Genomic DNA, 17,467 nt, shown 5'->3' on the forward strand with positions numbered 1-17,467 from the left:
ATCTTGGTGTACAGTTTGTGCGAAGAGCGCTCAGGCGCGAGAGAATATTTAGAGATCGCTGTAATCCATTCGATTTGCCTGAACAATCACTGTACAAAGGTACAGGTTTTGGGGAGAAGGGTTACATTACATTTGTCAGCTGCTGGAGCCTTACATCAGTAATGTAACGCACCGCAGCCACGTTCTGACAGTCCCGCACACAGTATGCATTGCACTGAGGTTTTTTGCCACAGTTAATATATTTCTTAGTGATGTTCGTAATTATTATGATGGCCTTAAATCCCTCGTTGGATGGGTTACAAGCAAGCCACAGATAAAATGCCATTAATACATTTTTTGTTTAAGTAAATCATGGATTGATTGATTGATTCATAGGTACTTTTATGTATTCTGTTGGCGATGCCAAAAAACCTCGGGAAGAACACAGTATGTAGAGCTATTCATAAAGTTGCGGGTGCTACAATCACATGCCATAACGAAAAATGTCGTACACACATACATTTATGGAACACACAAATGTTACTGTGGTCAGATATACAAGTGCAGTCATAGTGGGGAAGTAATATTATAATGGAACTAACTTCCGCATTGACACAGTTGGTGATTTTGTGCCAGCGATCCTTGTGCCGTTTGGCAGCTGCACCTGTGTTGCTTTTTGCCTGGAGTATTGATTTGTATTGCTCGTATTTATTAATTATTATTGTTTGCTCCTCCGTTTGTGAAATATGCGGCTCAGGCAGTTTTTTGCATGTCTGCGATTGGTCGCATGCAGCAACCTCCGCCCTTTTTATGTGAGCGCGCACAGATCTAGAGTGGACATGCCTGAATTGAATTAGTGAGTTGATAGCCGGCTTTATGGTACCGAAAATCCGGAGGGCGGATGTCTCGGTAAGTGATGATGGAAATGTTGGTTAACGTTTCAGGTTGTTATTGTTTATTATAAGCATAATATTGTGTACAGAGACTGTAAAAACACTGGCTAAGTCAACTTTTTGTCTTGATCATCTATAATTTTAACAAAACTTGCTGTTCTTGGGGGAAATGTTATTGTGATCATGCTCAGGGTCACATCTGAGACGGCGGACGATATTTGGAATAGTAGTCAGTAGATATAGGATGTTGTGACTACAGTACATTGATAAGGGGAATGAAGGTCTAATGATCGTAACTTAGAGACTGTGTGACTGGGAAATGAATTGGTGGACAATATATTGCAATGAGAGAGGTGTTTGTTGATTCTGGGGATGGGGTCTACGCAAGTCAAATGGTTTCCACCCGCCAGCCTTTTTTTGGGGGGGGGTTTTGATGTTGATGCTGCAAATGTGATGAAGGTGAGAAGTGTGTTGTAAGCTGAATGAGTAAATAAATACATAAAACTTGTAAGAATGGAAAGAGGGGCAGTGATATGCCTGGAGGAGCTCCAGCTCTTCAATGTGCATCAGTTTAATCACAGCCATCATTCTTTCTCTGATGCGTCCCAGAATGGGATCCAGCTTACCGTAATTGGGATATTCACTCCGTCTCTACCGATGATTAGGAGGAACAGAAGGGGCTGATGATGCATGATTGAGCTCTGATGAGGACGCTTTCAGGACCGAACCACAAATAGCAGAGAGGCTCCTGTAGGTCCTGTTTGACCACCCTGAGGATCCCACCTCAGTATTTTACGAGGCCCCGGGGCCACAATAAGCCGAGCTCAACATGTCTTCCTTACTGGAGGGGGGGGGGGGGGCTTTCTGTTTTAAGGACCCACAATAAGACAATAAACAGTCACAGGGAGAGGGAAACAAACTCCTGTTTCTCTGCTTCAGCACACAGGGGGAAGAGAAACAAAAGGGGGGTGGGGTCAAGTGGGGGGGAACAGAGGGGAGAAACTGATCATGAAAGCCAGATTTTTGTTTTAGAAGGATTCAGCAGGAGATTTGGGGATTTGGGAGGATACCAGCTTCTAGCGTTTTGAGTCTCTTTTTCTCTCTCTTGGAGGATCTCAAAGCTTTTTGTCAGCCTGACAAAAACGTTCCTGCCGATAAAGTTTTAATCAGAGCCACGCAAACTTTGAGACCATAATAAACTGAAAACTCCACAAAGTCCAGAGTCCAGAGAGTCAGAACTCTGTGCATGTTTTTATATTTGTGATGACTCTCTCCGCCTGTCACAGGTAATGTTCTCAACTTAAAGGCATACAGTACATTGCAGGGTGACCTCCATTCTCATGACCTTCTTCTCAATAGCTCCAACACCCCACTTCGCTCTGCTTCAACCACTGTGGGCCACGATTATATGCTGATTTCAGTCAAACTCTTTAAGCCTGCAAACCAACCTTTACCAACCCTAACTAGCGTTTATTTTCAGATTCCACTGGTGAAATGAAAAGCAAACAAAGAAATCGTTGAACCTGAAGGAACCTCCTGCGTGGATCTAACAGGTTCCGTCATCCACAGTTTAGAACATGAGGCAAACACCAGGCTTGCAACTGGTCCGCCAGTATTGATGAGTTTAGGTAAGCCATTGTGGGCTGTTGAACTCCCTGGCCTCACCTTTGTCCTCTAGACAGTCCAGATTCCCTCTCACCTTTATCTCATTTCACTTTATACACATATTTTCCATCATCTCAATTAATCAGTCGATTTAATTTTCTTATTATATATTTTACAGGTTTTAAAATAGCGCTTTAAATCTTTGACATTACATTCTAGAGATTAAAGAAATAAACTTTTTTTTCTTTTTTTTTTTACAAATTTTGGAGGGAAATCTTACCAAATCAACAAACAGACACAAGTGAAAACAAGTATAATATAAGGAAACTGACTTTGATTGATTTCTCTTGAATCTATAGATTGATTGAAAAGACAGTCTAATATATTTCGGTCTTTGTCATCTCTGAGTGTGAATGATTGATTTTGGATGAAGTTTGAATAACTTAAAGGGGGCTGCTGTCCTGAGTTTGATGTGAAGATTACAGACTTGACTCAACACTGAGAAGACTCTCCTCCCTCAAGGTTGGCTATGATGTTATAATTATTAAAACAAACAAATATTTCATTCATGTTTCAAGAAAAATCTCCCACATCAAACAAAAATCAATGATTTCTTGTAAAAATGGAAAACTGTCAATGCAATGCTGAAGAGCCACTGGGATCATTCACCGTCTCACACGGGACATTCCTGCTACAAACATGCAGATTTTTAATGGTGGGAATGCTATTCTGTTTCTAACAATGATGAGAGTCACATGACCAGTATGGAGTTCTTCTCAGAGAGCACGGTTATGCAACACATCAAATTAGGACATTGTGTGCACAACAGAAACTATTCACATCAATTTCATGTAATCCATGCCAGACCTCTCTGGATCAGATCTCGAGACTAACTCTCTCTGCTCCCAACTTGACTTGAAATGTGAACTTCCTGCACCCTGAAAAAGTGTGTACCCCATACTTAAAATGAAAGCCATATGAACATGACATCCACCCACGCCTTCCTCCAATCACAGTAGAGCTGGAGTCTTAACGTCTCCCCCTATGGAAGAGGACGTCAGCGAGAAAGAGAACGCTGCTTTTTTTTTTTTTTCCTTTCAGGCTTTTTCCACATAACAACACATGTGGTGTTGTCAATCCGTCACGCATTTATGTGGACACAACCTCTGCTTGATGTCAAGGTCCTCAACCGGAGAAGGCAAACACACACTGAACCTTCCACAAATGCACACATTTAATATTTCACAGTAAGGTGGATGAACTCAAAAGTCTGTTTAAAACAGTAGGAAATGTGGATGAAGGAAAACTTCTTCAAACTAAAACAAAAACTTACAACTATAAGGTTGTATATGGACGTTTAAACTGCAGATTATCTGCATATTACACACACAATTACACACACACACACACACACACACACACACACACACACACACACACACACACACACACACACACACACACACACACACACACACACACACACACACACGGCTGATGGAAATGGAGATCTGTTCCCTCAAATCAGGTGTTATGCCACCTTGAATAAACCAAGAAAGCCCAGTGAGACATCTGAGCAACAGGTAAACAGCTCTGCCCTTCAAGACCAGCTGAGGAAGATAAATGGTGAGAAAGATGACGCTCAGAAGGTGGTGGTTGTTGTACTGGGAGCCCAGTGACTAGGAGAAGCTGTACAGAATGACTCGTCTCTCTTTCAGGACCCCAAGGAAATGAGAAAGACTACCAGAAAGCTGAACAAGGAGCAGGAGGAGAAGATACTGATTTTGACTTCCTGATTGGATGAGATGGTAGGAGGACAAATCAGAGTGAGCTTTGTTGCCCCTTCAGATTACTTCCAGGACTAGGTCCAAAGGTGAACAAAGAATAAGTGGTACTAGAGATTTATCTTCATATTCAGACGCCCCTTTGTAAAAACTGCTGTTTGAGCATCCTGATTTGGCAACACCAGAAAAGTCAGGCCAAAGGAAGTGGTCTCATTTTTTAGGTGTGAAATTGAAAGTGCCCCGGACCAGACAGAGGTGAAGCTGATAGGTATAGTCCCTCTGTAGAAGGTGCTGGATATCGTGTACTGCTGGCAAAGTGCCTGGACCCTAAAAAGGCAGATATTGACAGTTGAAAAACACCAGTTTTATTGCTCAGGCAAAAAACAAGTCAGCATGTGACAAGCTGGAGGTAGCAGTGCAGAATGGGAGGTTCACAGACAAGGAAGACAACCATGTAATCTGCCAATGAAGAAAAAATGAATGAAGAAAGAGCACAATAAGTCAAAGAATACAGTACTTCACTGTATATGAGACGCTGGGAATCAGGATGTCTGGACATAAGAAGAAGAAGAAGAAGAAATACACTTTATTAATCCCACAAGGGGAAAATTACATTGTCATTCAGGTAATATATACAATCTGTGTTAGTTTTAACAGTATACAGGCCCTCTGAACACTGCACACAAGGGGGCCTGTAAGCATGCAGTTAATACACACAACAAACTACACACATTGGGAGGCAGAGTGATGGGCAGCGGCTTCCGAACGCTCCCCAAATTGAGCAGCTTGTAGGGGGGACAGTGCCTCGCTCAAGGGCGCCTCGGCAGTGGCTGGGAGGGGATAGTTCCTGGAAGGGGATAGTTCCTATTCATAAGGAATGAATAGTTCTACCAAAAATGACAGAATTATCTAGCGGGGAAGATGACGAATGACTGGCCTTATTGATTTATGAATGAAACACAGGCCTGTCCAAGATGAGCCCCACCCCCATGTTACACACAAAAACACCTGAAGAGAGACTAACCAATGCTTTCAAAGCCTAACAAAAAGCCTTCCACACCTGTTGTGAGAACTGCTGCCCCCTGTCTGACAATATGTCCAATGAGACTTTTTGAAGTTGACTCACTTTTAATGATTTGATCAACAAGACTGTCTGAACTCTGTGCAATATGAACCGCGGAACGTTCTTTTTATTAACTCATTGGCCTCCCATCATTTTACCTGGAAACACTCGTCTGTGAAACCAACCTTGAAAGTTCTGTATGTGGTTATTATTCATGATTCTACTTCTGTCCAAGTTCACTCTTGACACAAGATGTTTCCCACACACACACACACACACACACGCACGCACGCACGCACGCACGCACACACACACACACACACACACACACACACACACACACACACACACACACCAGGGGCCTGTAAGAATGCAGGCTGGTACAGGGGGAGGCAGAGTGGCGGGCAGCGACAGGTCTCGAACCGGCAACTTCCAGTCCCCAGTATAAGACCTAGTGGACTGAGCTACTGCCACCCAAAGAGAGGAGGCTAAGCCCAGCTTTAAGCCACTGAGGTCTTCCACCACACTTACATTTATGCTTGATTACTCTGTTTTATTTCTATTAACTTTCTCAATAACTCAATCAATTATTAGTTAAGATCAAATAGCAAACCATTCAGAGTTCACAGTTCAGTGGTCAAAAAACTGTTGATGCTTCCGTATAACATCTCCTGCTTGGAGCTCCATCTCTAAATTATCTGGGTTTTTCTTCAACAATTGATGAGAAAAGTTAGAAATCGTACTCTGTGATGAAGATGAGGAAGACACGTCACCCTGTGATGGCAGGAGGCTGCTGAAATGGCATTTTCAGGGAAAATGCTTTATTAATGCCATTTTAAAAATATTAAGATATATTAAAATTTTCGAAAAGAAATGAATGTTTTGCCTGTTTATACATGATGATGATTATGATGAAGACGATGGTGAAGATGAAAAGGATGATATTCTGGGGTAGATCAACATGTTTCTCTATTGAATCAAATGTAAACACCTGAGGCTGTTTGAGAAAGTTCAAATAATGTGTGTGTGTGTGTGTGTGTGTGCGTGCGTGCGTGCGTGCGTGCGTGTGTGTTTCAGGGGCCTGTACACACATGACATAGCCAAGAATAAAAGTTATTCAACAGAGGTAGAGACTTAATGGTCAAGTTATGGTACTACAGTGTTTAATTTCATTTCTGTGTAGTTTTTATGTCCTGTAATTGTTTCTATTAAGTTTTAGAGAATAGTATTCATGAGTAGTACTGGTATTTAAATAACCTCAAATGGCAAATATAGATACAAATTAAATACATAATGACGTTCATTAAGCTTATGAATAGCCTTGCAGACCCAACTGAGATTGTGGGTTGAGGACTACCTGTATTATTATCAATGACAGATTAAAGTTATTTGATAAGAACCGTCTTCCATCTTGATAACTAGACTGAATCATAACACATTTGAAATACTGTACGTGGTGGGACTGTTCTGGAAGCAAATGAGTGACAACACCTTCCTGACTACCTGTTAGATTGCCACCCGTCTCTACCTGATGTGATTTTGCTGCTGTCGGTCTGTCAGCATATTTTTATTGCTGGTTTTCTGTGTCAGACTGATTTCTTTTCTTTCTTTTTTCCAAGCTTTAATGTTTGCACTATTGCTTTAGTCAGTTTCTATTGACAGTGTGGCACCATGCCATTTTCACTAACATAAATAATCATTGTTATGTCTATTTCTTTTCTGTGTATTTTAATAGTCTTTACATTGCTGTACTTAACATTTCTGCACTTTATTTCATGTTTATGAATACCAGTTATTCCTGATCTGTCTACCATCAGTCCTACTGTTCACCTGTTCACCTGCCAGCTATCCTGGCACCATGCTCCGTCTCATCATCAAATGCTGTGAGTCATTATTGTAACAGAGAATAGCTTTATTTTTTTTTAAAAAATTAATTGGGAGATGAGCCTGATTTATAATATTCTATTAATATTATGTACAATATCCTAAAAAAGTCTTGCTCTTTTATTTTGTTACCTGTCCTTGTTTTACCTTTGGTAATAACTTATTACCACTAGTAGGTGCATGTAATGTTGTATAGCCACCAGTAGGTGGAGATAATGTAAAACCACCAGTACGTGGTGGTAATGTTGTATAACCACCAGTAGGTGGTGGTAATGTAACGCTGTGTCACTTCTCTTCCAGTGCTGGGAGCAACATGTTTCCTTTGCACAGAACGTAAATACAATGATGTTGTTTGCATGTACAATATCTGTATGTGTGTATTTGTAAAAATTGGAACCAGAGATTGACAGAAGGATCGTTGCTGACTGAGGGCAAATTTGTATTTTGTTGATTTAAATTACATTACAGTGATCCCTCGTTACTCACGGTTAATTCTTGACCGGGACTACCCGCAAATATTGCGACAAAGTACTTATTTTATAATTTACGGTAATTTAAATGTTCATGAACCCACCCCTTACTGATTTTAAACCACCCTATACCTGTATTACCTTTTCCCACACTCTTATAGATGACTGAAAATGCTATTAAGTGTTTCTATAATATATGAAAGTGTGCTGCATTCCGTGAGTCTCGGAACGCAGCACACTTCTGGATGCTGTCAGCCAGTAGCATGCGCGTACGGTGTCACGTCAAGCACATACTAAAAATCTACAATGAGGTGAAGCCTGGCATCTTGAAGCGTAAATGCGCTTAGTGTATTTATTATCTATCATTTGAATATTTAACATTATTGATGAATGATTTTGAGATGCTTCATATCAACCTCTATTTTCTTGTTTATACTCAGTGTGTTCAGGTTGTTCATTTGTAGTAACAAGATTCTAATTCAAAGAGCCACGTTCATTAATTTAGTGCATGTTTTAAGGCAGCAGATGATAAAAGTAAGTCCATCTAAAAGTCCTTGGTGCTTGGCCAAGTCATGTTCATTGTGGCTTTGTAATTTAGATCAGCATACACTGAGCTTCATGTGACTTATGAATAATGTCAGAATCAGAATCAGAATCAGAAAAGGTTTTATTGCCAAGTACAGTAAAAATTACTGTCGAGGAACTCGACAGTGCACAGAAAGGCGGAAGAGAATAGTAGTGAGTGAGGAATAGGATAAGAAATGTGACGTAGATCTGCAAAAGTTACAACATGTATTGTATGAGTCCATACAAACAAAGAGATAAACTGTAAATTTGGGTTGTATCGGTTGTCCTGTTACTTAAATAAAGTTGTCATTGCAGGCATGTTGGTACTGAAGAAAGAAACAGTTGTCACGTGTGGTGACCCCAGCAATGTCCACCGTTTGAGCTGTGGCATGAATGAACTAACTCAAGCTTTCTAACGTCAATGGCCTGTCAAAGTTTGCTGTAAATAAATTCAAGGAAGAACTGCTAAGGCTTAAAAAGACACTTGGATATCAGTCTCAATTCATAAAATCACTGGGTCTTAAGTTTCTCAAATGTTCACAGCAAAGAGATCGTCCCTGTCATGGATGATCAAAAGTTTAATATCTGTCTGGATAAATATAACTGAAAAACAGACGATGTGACATATCACTGAGCTTGTCATTTAATGTCTGGTTCTTGAGGCCTCATCCATGTAGCCCAGGTGAGTACACTAAAAACGACCCAATAACCGCAGGTAGATCCTCCAATTGGCCCACCGCTGGTAGGAGAAACCAATGGTGATGTAATCTGGCAGACAGTTCCATAGCCCCAAGCTGCCACCAACTGGATTTGGAGATGAAATTTAACATCTCAGAATCCAAACTGTCCACATAGAGGCTAAGGTCACTGTGGTAGTTAGAAACCTCCTTTCTTGCAGGACCCTTAGTCAGTAAAATTGACTCTCAAAAGACTTTGGATGTTGTGGGGCTGACCTGGTTGAGACACCTTTGCAACATGGTATCAAGATCACGGACTGTGATTCAGAATTGTAGTGTGCAAACTGTGTTGGCAGTCCCCTTAGTCAAAGTTAACCAACTTCCCCACTACATCAAGAAGAAACAGCTGAGGTTGTTCAGGATTTTTGCAGGGATGTTCCACTTATCAAGGAAGTTATTACAGGGTACACCAGGAGATAATGGAGAGATTATATTTCTCACATGATTCAGGAATGCCTAATGTCACCACAGAAGACCTGAGGAAGAAGTTTGGATATGTGGGCATGGATGGATGGATGGATGGATGGATGGATGGATGGACCCTCAGGTCTTTCTTGATGATGTGACAAACAATGGTGTTTTAGGGACACATAAAGACAATATTCTTTGGTATGGTGTGAATTGTAAATGAGAACAGACTGAATTGACCATGAGGTTGTGTAATCTTAACATCTATTACTTCCATTACTTGAATATTCCCTTTATTTTCCACCTATAAATCCCTATTAAGTGCAGCTGTATTATCTTATGTTGTGTAACATCCAAGGGAGTGAAACGCATAGATTCAGCTCTCTACGGATGGAAGGACAACAAGACTTGTTCGACTGGCAAAACTCAAGAAAAGGTCTCCAACACAGCATGTTCTGCCAAGGGCATCCTTGAAGGCTTCCAGCAACGGTACACAACAGACACCCTGTTAACCTTCACCTCTGCTGTTTACTGCAGTCACATTTTTTCAGCTTGTACTGGACACCTACGCACAGGACATGAACTACTTATTATAGATGTTCATACATCTATTTTGGAACATTTTTGAGCGCTTAAGGTGGAACACAACAACGGTAAGAAACAGGAAGTGGATGTTATCAGTCTTTGTTGTTCATCCTCTCTGTGCAGCTGCAATGGAAACAGGGCCTGTGAAACTACAGTTAAATCCATCCAGAACCCTGACCCATGCCCAGGCACCGACAAATATCTGCAGACCGTCCATTACTGCCTCCCAGCATGTCAGTAACAACATGGAATCACACTAAAAGTGAAATATGACAAGAATTAAGTGAGACAATGCATATCTGATGTCATTTATCTCTACTTTTGCATGTGAGAACTTTCAAGTGTGCTGGTGCCCATTTTTAAGAACATGGGAGATGTGCAGAGTTGTGGCAACTACAGAGAAATAAAGCAGATGAGCCATACAAGGAAGTTATGGGAGAGTGTAGTTGAAGCTAGACTAAGGGCAGAGGTGAGCATTTGTGAGCAGCAGTATGCTTCCATGCCAAAAAAGAGTACAGATGCAGTATTTTTTATTTTTTTTATTTTTATACTCAATCCCCAAAGGGAAATTAGTGGCACATTCTAGTTTTTCTAATCAAATCACATGCATATGTTCGTGTGTACAGCAAACAAACACACACAGGGGGCCTGTACACATGCAGAGGGAGGTTGAGTGACGGGCAGCTCCTGCTTGGTGCGCCCCAAATGAGCAACTTGTAAGTGGGGTGGCACCTTGCTCAAGGGTGCCTCGGCAGTGTTCCAGGGTGTTTTTTTGGGCGGGAGCGGGAATTGAACCGCCAATCTTAGAACATTGGACGACCTGCTCTACCGCGCGCTCTACCACTGAGCCACTGCTGCCCCGTATTTGCTTTGATGATGTTGATAGAGAAGTACAGAGAAGGCCAGAGGGAGCTGCATTGTGTTTTTGTAGATCTGGAGAAAGCTTATGACAGGGTGCCCAGAGAGGAACTGTGGTATTGTATGAGGAAGTCTGGAGTGGCAGAGAAGTATGTTAGAGCGGTGCAGGACATGTATGAGGACTGTAAGACAGTGGTGAGGTGTGCTGTAGGTGTGACAGAGGAGTTCAAGGTGGAGGTGGGACTGCATCAGGGATCAGCTCTGAGCCCCTTCTTGTTCTCTATGGTGATGGACAGGCTGACAGACGAGGTTAGACAGGAATCTCCATGGACTATGATGTTTGCAGATGACATTTTAGTGCGGAAAATACTGTACATGTGTGTGAATGAGAGGGACCCAAGTGGAAGAGTGAGGTTACAGGCAGAATAGATCAAGAAGGTGGAGGATTTTAAGTATTTGCGGTCAACAGTCCAGAGCAATGGAGAGTGTGGAAAAGAGGTGAAGAAGCGTGTACAGGCAGGATGGAACGGGTGGAGGAAAGTGTCAAGTGTGATGTGTGATAGAAGAGTTTCAGCTAAAATGAAAGGAAAGATGTACAAAACTGTGATGAAACCAGCGGTGTTGTTTGGTCTAGAGCAGTGGTTCTTAACCTGGGTTCAATCGAACCCTAGTACATTGAGTCGGTCTCAGGGGTTCGGTGGAGACGGAGGTCAAGACAAAATACCCGACACGATGTGTCAGGTGTTTTTACCGAACATACGTACATGAATCACTGTGCACGTTTGACACATCGTGTCAATTCGTGATGACACGCCCCCTTTAGCCATCACTGACTGCAGGTGATCATGCTACATCGATTAGCCTACCTGTGGTATGATGGTACGTCATCTGATTGCTTTAATTCATAATAACTATGTTGAGCAAAAAAAGAAAGTGGTCGGACGAATATGTGCAACGTGAATTTACATGTAGTGTATAACGTAACGTGATGGGAGTCAGCGTTCTGCATGATTTGCAATGTCGAGCTGAGCAACTCTAGTCTCGCACTGGCAAAAATAAAGGAACACTTCCTTAAGCTGCATGGAAAACAAAAGCAACACACTTTGCTGTGAAAAAGAGATAAGAGTAGCACTTGCCAAGGTGAAGCCACGCATATCTGAACTGGTCTCTCAATAACAACAGCAGAAGTCACACTGATTTGCATGTAGGTAATTTCATGTGAGTTCATGCACTGTCTTGGTTTTGTTCTTTGAAAAAGGTGACATTAATGCACAATTCATTAAACACACCATTAAATGCTTAATAATTGTTTACTCAAACTTGAAATTCTAATATCTTGATGTACTTTTTTTTTTTTTTAACTTTTTGGGCTGTAGAGTGTAACTATCAAAATGAAAATTTAAAACAATTCTTGAAATATTTGAGTTTACATGTAATGAATCTAGAAAGCACACAGTTTTTACTGTTTAAAAAAATTGAACTCTTCCAACTCTTCCATAACTATTGATATGCACTTGTAAACTTTACCCCTACATTGATGGCTGTTTGTCAAGAAAGAGTACCTGTATATCATCCTTAGTGGTTTCAATCACATATCTATCGACCTACACGTAATTCTTAAAATCACTCCCACTTTTCTACAGCTGCAAAGACAAAACCTATTGTACTGTCCCTGCAAAGAACTGTGTTTGGAGACAACTGTAGAGGTGTTTGGAAGTACCTGACAGTGGATTACGCATGCCAGAGTGAGTTTCAAATAGATGAGGAATCATTCACAAAGTGGTGGAAAATATAACGCAACTTTTCAGATCTATCTACGTTTCATTTCCACTGTCAAATGCATTTAATATCTAATGCTGCTTATGTTAATTTGACAGGGTCTAGCTTCCAATGCCAGGACAAACGCATCAGGCTGTCATGCTGTAAGGACATAATTTCTGTTTTTCATTATAATTATACTCTGTACGATAAACAGGTTGAACATGCACTACCAGTGGGTCCACCACCCGCAGAAACGATCATAGGGATCCAGGGCTATGTGGATTATGTAGCAAACAGAAGTAAATTCTGCCAAATTTGGCTTTGGCGACACAGAATTAAGGAGTTCCACTGGGTGTGGTTGTACTTTGGATGCCTGAAGGAGCTGATAGGTAACAGCTGACAGTCGTAGCAACAAAGATATGGGTATAGGTGGAAGTCAGTGGGGCCATGCAGCATGGCTTTTGGATGATGTTGAAAAGATTCCGAATTCTGCTTTGCTCACATTATGTACAGTGTGAATGGAACATCCTCCAAGCTGAAGGCGAAGATAGGGTGCCTGGACGGGGACCTTCCATCACAGGGACTGATGTCACTAAGGTAGTTAATTAAAAAGTACCTCTCTGGCTTGGTTAGCTGAGGTGGTTCAGGTATTTGGTTAGGATGCACTACAGATGCCTCGTAGAGGAGGTATTCTGGGCAAGTCCCACTGGGGGAGACCACAGGATAGACCAAGATAGAGACATTATATTTCTCGGCTGGTTTGGAAACATCTCAGCATGGCCCCACAACAGCTGGAGGAGGTGGTTGGTGAGAGGGAGGTTTGATCTTCTCTGCTGCTCCCACAAACCAGACCTGGTGATGTGTAATAAAATGGATGTTGATTGATGTTAAACATGCATGAACTGTGTTTTCTCTCAGTTGGTGGGGCAGTTCTTACCATCTACAATGCTGTTTACGGGCGTCTCGACAAAGAGAAATGTGCTTTTGGACAAACGGATGAAAGAGTCAAAGACACCAACTGTTATGTTCCTGCTCCCGTCATTTCTACAATGTACATTTGACCGTTCTTCCTTAAAATAACTCTGATTCACATCGCTCTGCATTCACAAGTGTGATGGAAAACCGTCCTGTGATATTGAAGTGTCAAACTCACTGTTTGGAGACCCCTGTCCACAAACCTATAAGTACCTGAACATTTCCCACGCATGTGTTCCAAAGTATTAAAGGTCAGTTTCACTTGCTTGAAGCAAATTTTTGGTCAGACCGTGCAAATAACTAATTATCGGTACACAGAATTTACAAATAATGTTGCACAAAATAAAAAAATCAACAACTACATTCCAACGTTTCAGTATTGTGGTTTCAGGGGGACACATTCTCACATTATTAAATGACACCATACTTGTTCTTGTTACAAATATTAATAAAATGTTGATCATGTGTGCATCTGAATTATAAAACTTTCCCACAGTAACAGAAAAACTAATGTCACAAATTAATTATTTTTCTCACATTAATATTTTATCTTTCATCTTTCAGGTCCACGTGCTTACTGAAACCACATTCCTGATGTGATTCACATGACGTGAATCTTGTCACATTCACAACTGAGCAGCAAAGTGTTTAAGTTTGTGATTAACAACAGCATGGTATGTAATCAATTAACCAAAGAGGTTGAGATTTAAGGAGGAAGATTTTCATTATCCTCATTCAGCTTTCTTTCTTTCTTCGTTCTTTCTTTCTACTTCATTTATCAACTCTATTTTAGGGAGTTCATTATGAGTTTCATTTGGTTTTGAAATAAAAAATAAACCATATAAACCTGTCGCACATCAGCATAACAGTCTGAAGTGTCTCTATGTCAGTGTTTTTGTCTATGTCTTTTGGATCTGGTATGTACATTTAGAAACATATGTATGCACAATTTTTGACAATAGATTCTTTTTGAGCAGTGATGTTGACTGTGAGGATGCGACACCAAAAAACTTGATTGATTGATTGATATCACTCTCAGTTCATAGAATTATTGTTAATGGGTCTAATGTTCAACAAACATTCATACACTGGTCAATTAAAGCTGAACTGGGTCTTCACCCTATCTGCAGTGCTGCAGGGTGTTAGGAGTTTTTCCAACCAGGCTGACCATATGGCTGTGTAAACTTAACATAATTACTTCAGCAGGTTACTCTCTCTATTTAAATTTTTCCACCTATAAATCCATATTAACTGCAGCTGTGTTGCCTTATGCTGTATAACAGACAGGAGTGTGATCATCGACCTAGACCTGTTGTCAGAAAAACAACTGCTGTCTGGGCAAATGGCTTCTTTAGTTGCTTCACTTTCTCTCTCAGCTCACTTTTAGTGGTTTGATCAACAGAACTGTCTGAACTCTGCATCAACATGTTCCAAAGAACATTCTAGTTATTGACTCACTGACTGCCTCCCACTATAATCTTGTTGAACCTACAAACACTAGTCCTCGTCTCAGACAGAAACATTCAAAGTTCTCCCTGCGGACTTATTCATGATTCTATCCTCAAAGTTCATTCTTGACACAAGGAGTTTCCCAAAGATCACTGTACACAAGCAGACACTCATACACACACACACGCACGCACGCACGCACACACACGGATTCCATCAATTTAAACTTCAACTTTCTCCATTAAGTAGCCTCATTTGATTCAATAGAGCAGGGGTATTCAATTAAAAGTCATATTTTCATTTATCATCAATTTTACATGCAGGATATGTTTAACTGAGTGCACAGCTAGCTCTTTTATCATAAATAAGAGTAGACCCAGGCAAACAGAGCTGAATAATCATTTTTTATTGTAAATTAAAGACGTCCCAGCCCAAAGAACTGAAGGCCTACACTTTAAGTAAAAAAAACATTAACATCTTCAGAAAGCGTAAATAAAAAGTGGCTCTTTCAGGGGAAAATGCCAACAGAACTTTCTTCATGAAAGAAAGGGGCATGAGGGCACCCCCCCCACCCCCTCGAGTTTTGACGAGTTTTACTCGTATCGTACTTTTACTCGTCAAAAATGCATTATCCGTACCGGATACTCGTCTGAAACGAGTTCTTGGCTCAACCCTATTGGATATCACTCTATCCATCCATCTTCCTCCGCTTATCCAGGGTCGGGTTGCGGGGGCAGCAGCATAAGCAGGGAAGCCCAGACTTCCCTCTCCCTAGCCACTTTGTCCAGCTCCTCCGGGAGAATCCCAAGGCGTTCCCAGGCCAGCCAGTAGTAATAATAAATCCAGCGTGTCCTGGGTCATCCCCGGGGCCTCCTCACGGTAGGACATGCCCGGAACACCTCACCAGGGAGGCGTCCAGGAGACATCCTAACCAGATGCCCGAGCCACCTCATCTGGCTCCTCTTGATGCGGAGGAGCAGCGGCTCGACACTGAGTCCCTCCCGGATGACTGAACTTCTCACCATATCTCTAAGGGAGAGCCCAGACACCCTGCGGAGGAAACTCATTTCGGCCGCTTGTATCCGGGATCTCGTTCTTTCGGTCATGACCCACAGCTCGTGACCATAGGTGAGGGCAGGAACGTAGATCGACCGGTAAATCGAGAGCTTTGCCTTTCGGCTCAGTTCCTTCTTCACCACGATGGACCGATACAGAGTCCGCGTCACTGCAGACGCTGCACCGATCCACCTGTCGATCTCCCGTTCCATTGTACCCTCACTCATGAACGAGACCCCGAGATACTTGGAACTCCTCCACTTGGGGCAGGATCTCATCCCCAACCCGGAGAGGGCACTCCACCCTTTTCCAACTGAGAACCATGGTCTCAGATTTGGAGGTGCTGATTCTCATCCCAACCGCTTCACACTTGGCTGCGAACCGTTCCAGTGAGAGTTGGAGATCACGGTTTGATGAAGCCAACAGTACCACGTCATCTGCAAAAAGCAGAGACGCAATATTGAGGCCACCAAACCCAACACCCTCGACGCCTTGGCTGCGCCTAGAAATTCTGTGCATAAAAGTTAAGAACAGAATTGGTGACAAAGTGCAACCTTGGCGGAGTCCAACCCTCACTGGAAACGAATCCGACTTACAACCGGCAATGCGGACCAAACTCTGACATCGGTCGTACAGGGACCGAACAGCCCTTATCAAGGGGTCCACCCCCCACAGAACCCCCCGAGGCACACGGTCGAACGCCTTCTCCAAGTCCACAAAACACATGTAGACTGGTTGGGCGTACTCCCATGCCCCCTCAAGGACCCTGCGGAGGGTGTAGAGATGGTCCACTGTTCCACGGCCAGGAAAAAACCACACTGCTCCTCCTGAATCCGAGATTCGACTTGCCGACGGACCCTCCTCTCCAGTACCCCTGAATAGACCTTGCCAGGGAGGCTGAGGAATGACAGTGGGAGCCCCCTGTAGTTGGAACACACCCTCCTCTCCCCCTTCTTAAAAAGGGGGACCACCACCCCAGTCTGCCAATCCAGAGGCACTGTCCCCGACGTCCACGCGATGTTGAACACCAGCACTGTTGTGTTGACCACTGTGCCTTTCCTGCCGAATCGGGTGACCAACATGTCTAGTTAAGGTGAAGCTCAAGGCATTAAACAAAAGGAAGAAAAAGTTCATTACATTCCTGTTAATGGGTCTAAAGTTCAGCAAGTGTTCACACTCCGGTCATTCTAAGCTGATTCAGTTCCTCACCCTAACTGCAGTGCTGGGGGGTGTTAGGAGTTTTTCCAACGTGTTTGACGATTAGGTTGTGTAAAGTTAACATCAATTACTTCAGCAAGTTACTAGAATGCTCCCTCTATTTAATTTTTTCCACCTACAAGTCCATATTACCTGCAGCTGTGTTGTCTTATGGTGTGTAACAGACAAGGGTGGG

Source organism: Antennarius striatus, chromosome 2 (genome assembly GCF_040054535.1).
Source record: "Antennarius striatus isolate MH-2024 chromosome 2, ASM4005453v1, whole genome shotgun sequence".
Classification (NCBI taxonomy): domain Eukaryota; kingdom Metazoa; phylum Chordata; class Actinopteri; order Lophiiformes; family Antennariidae; genus Antennarius; species Antennarius striatus.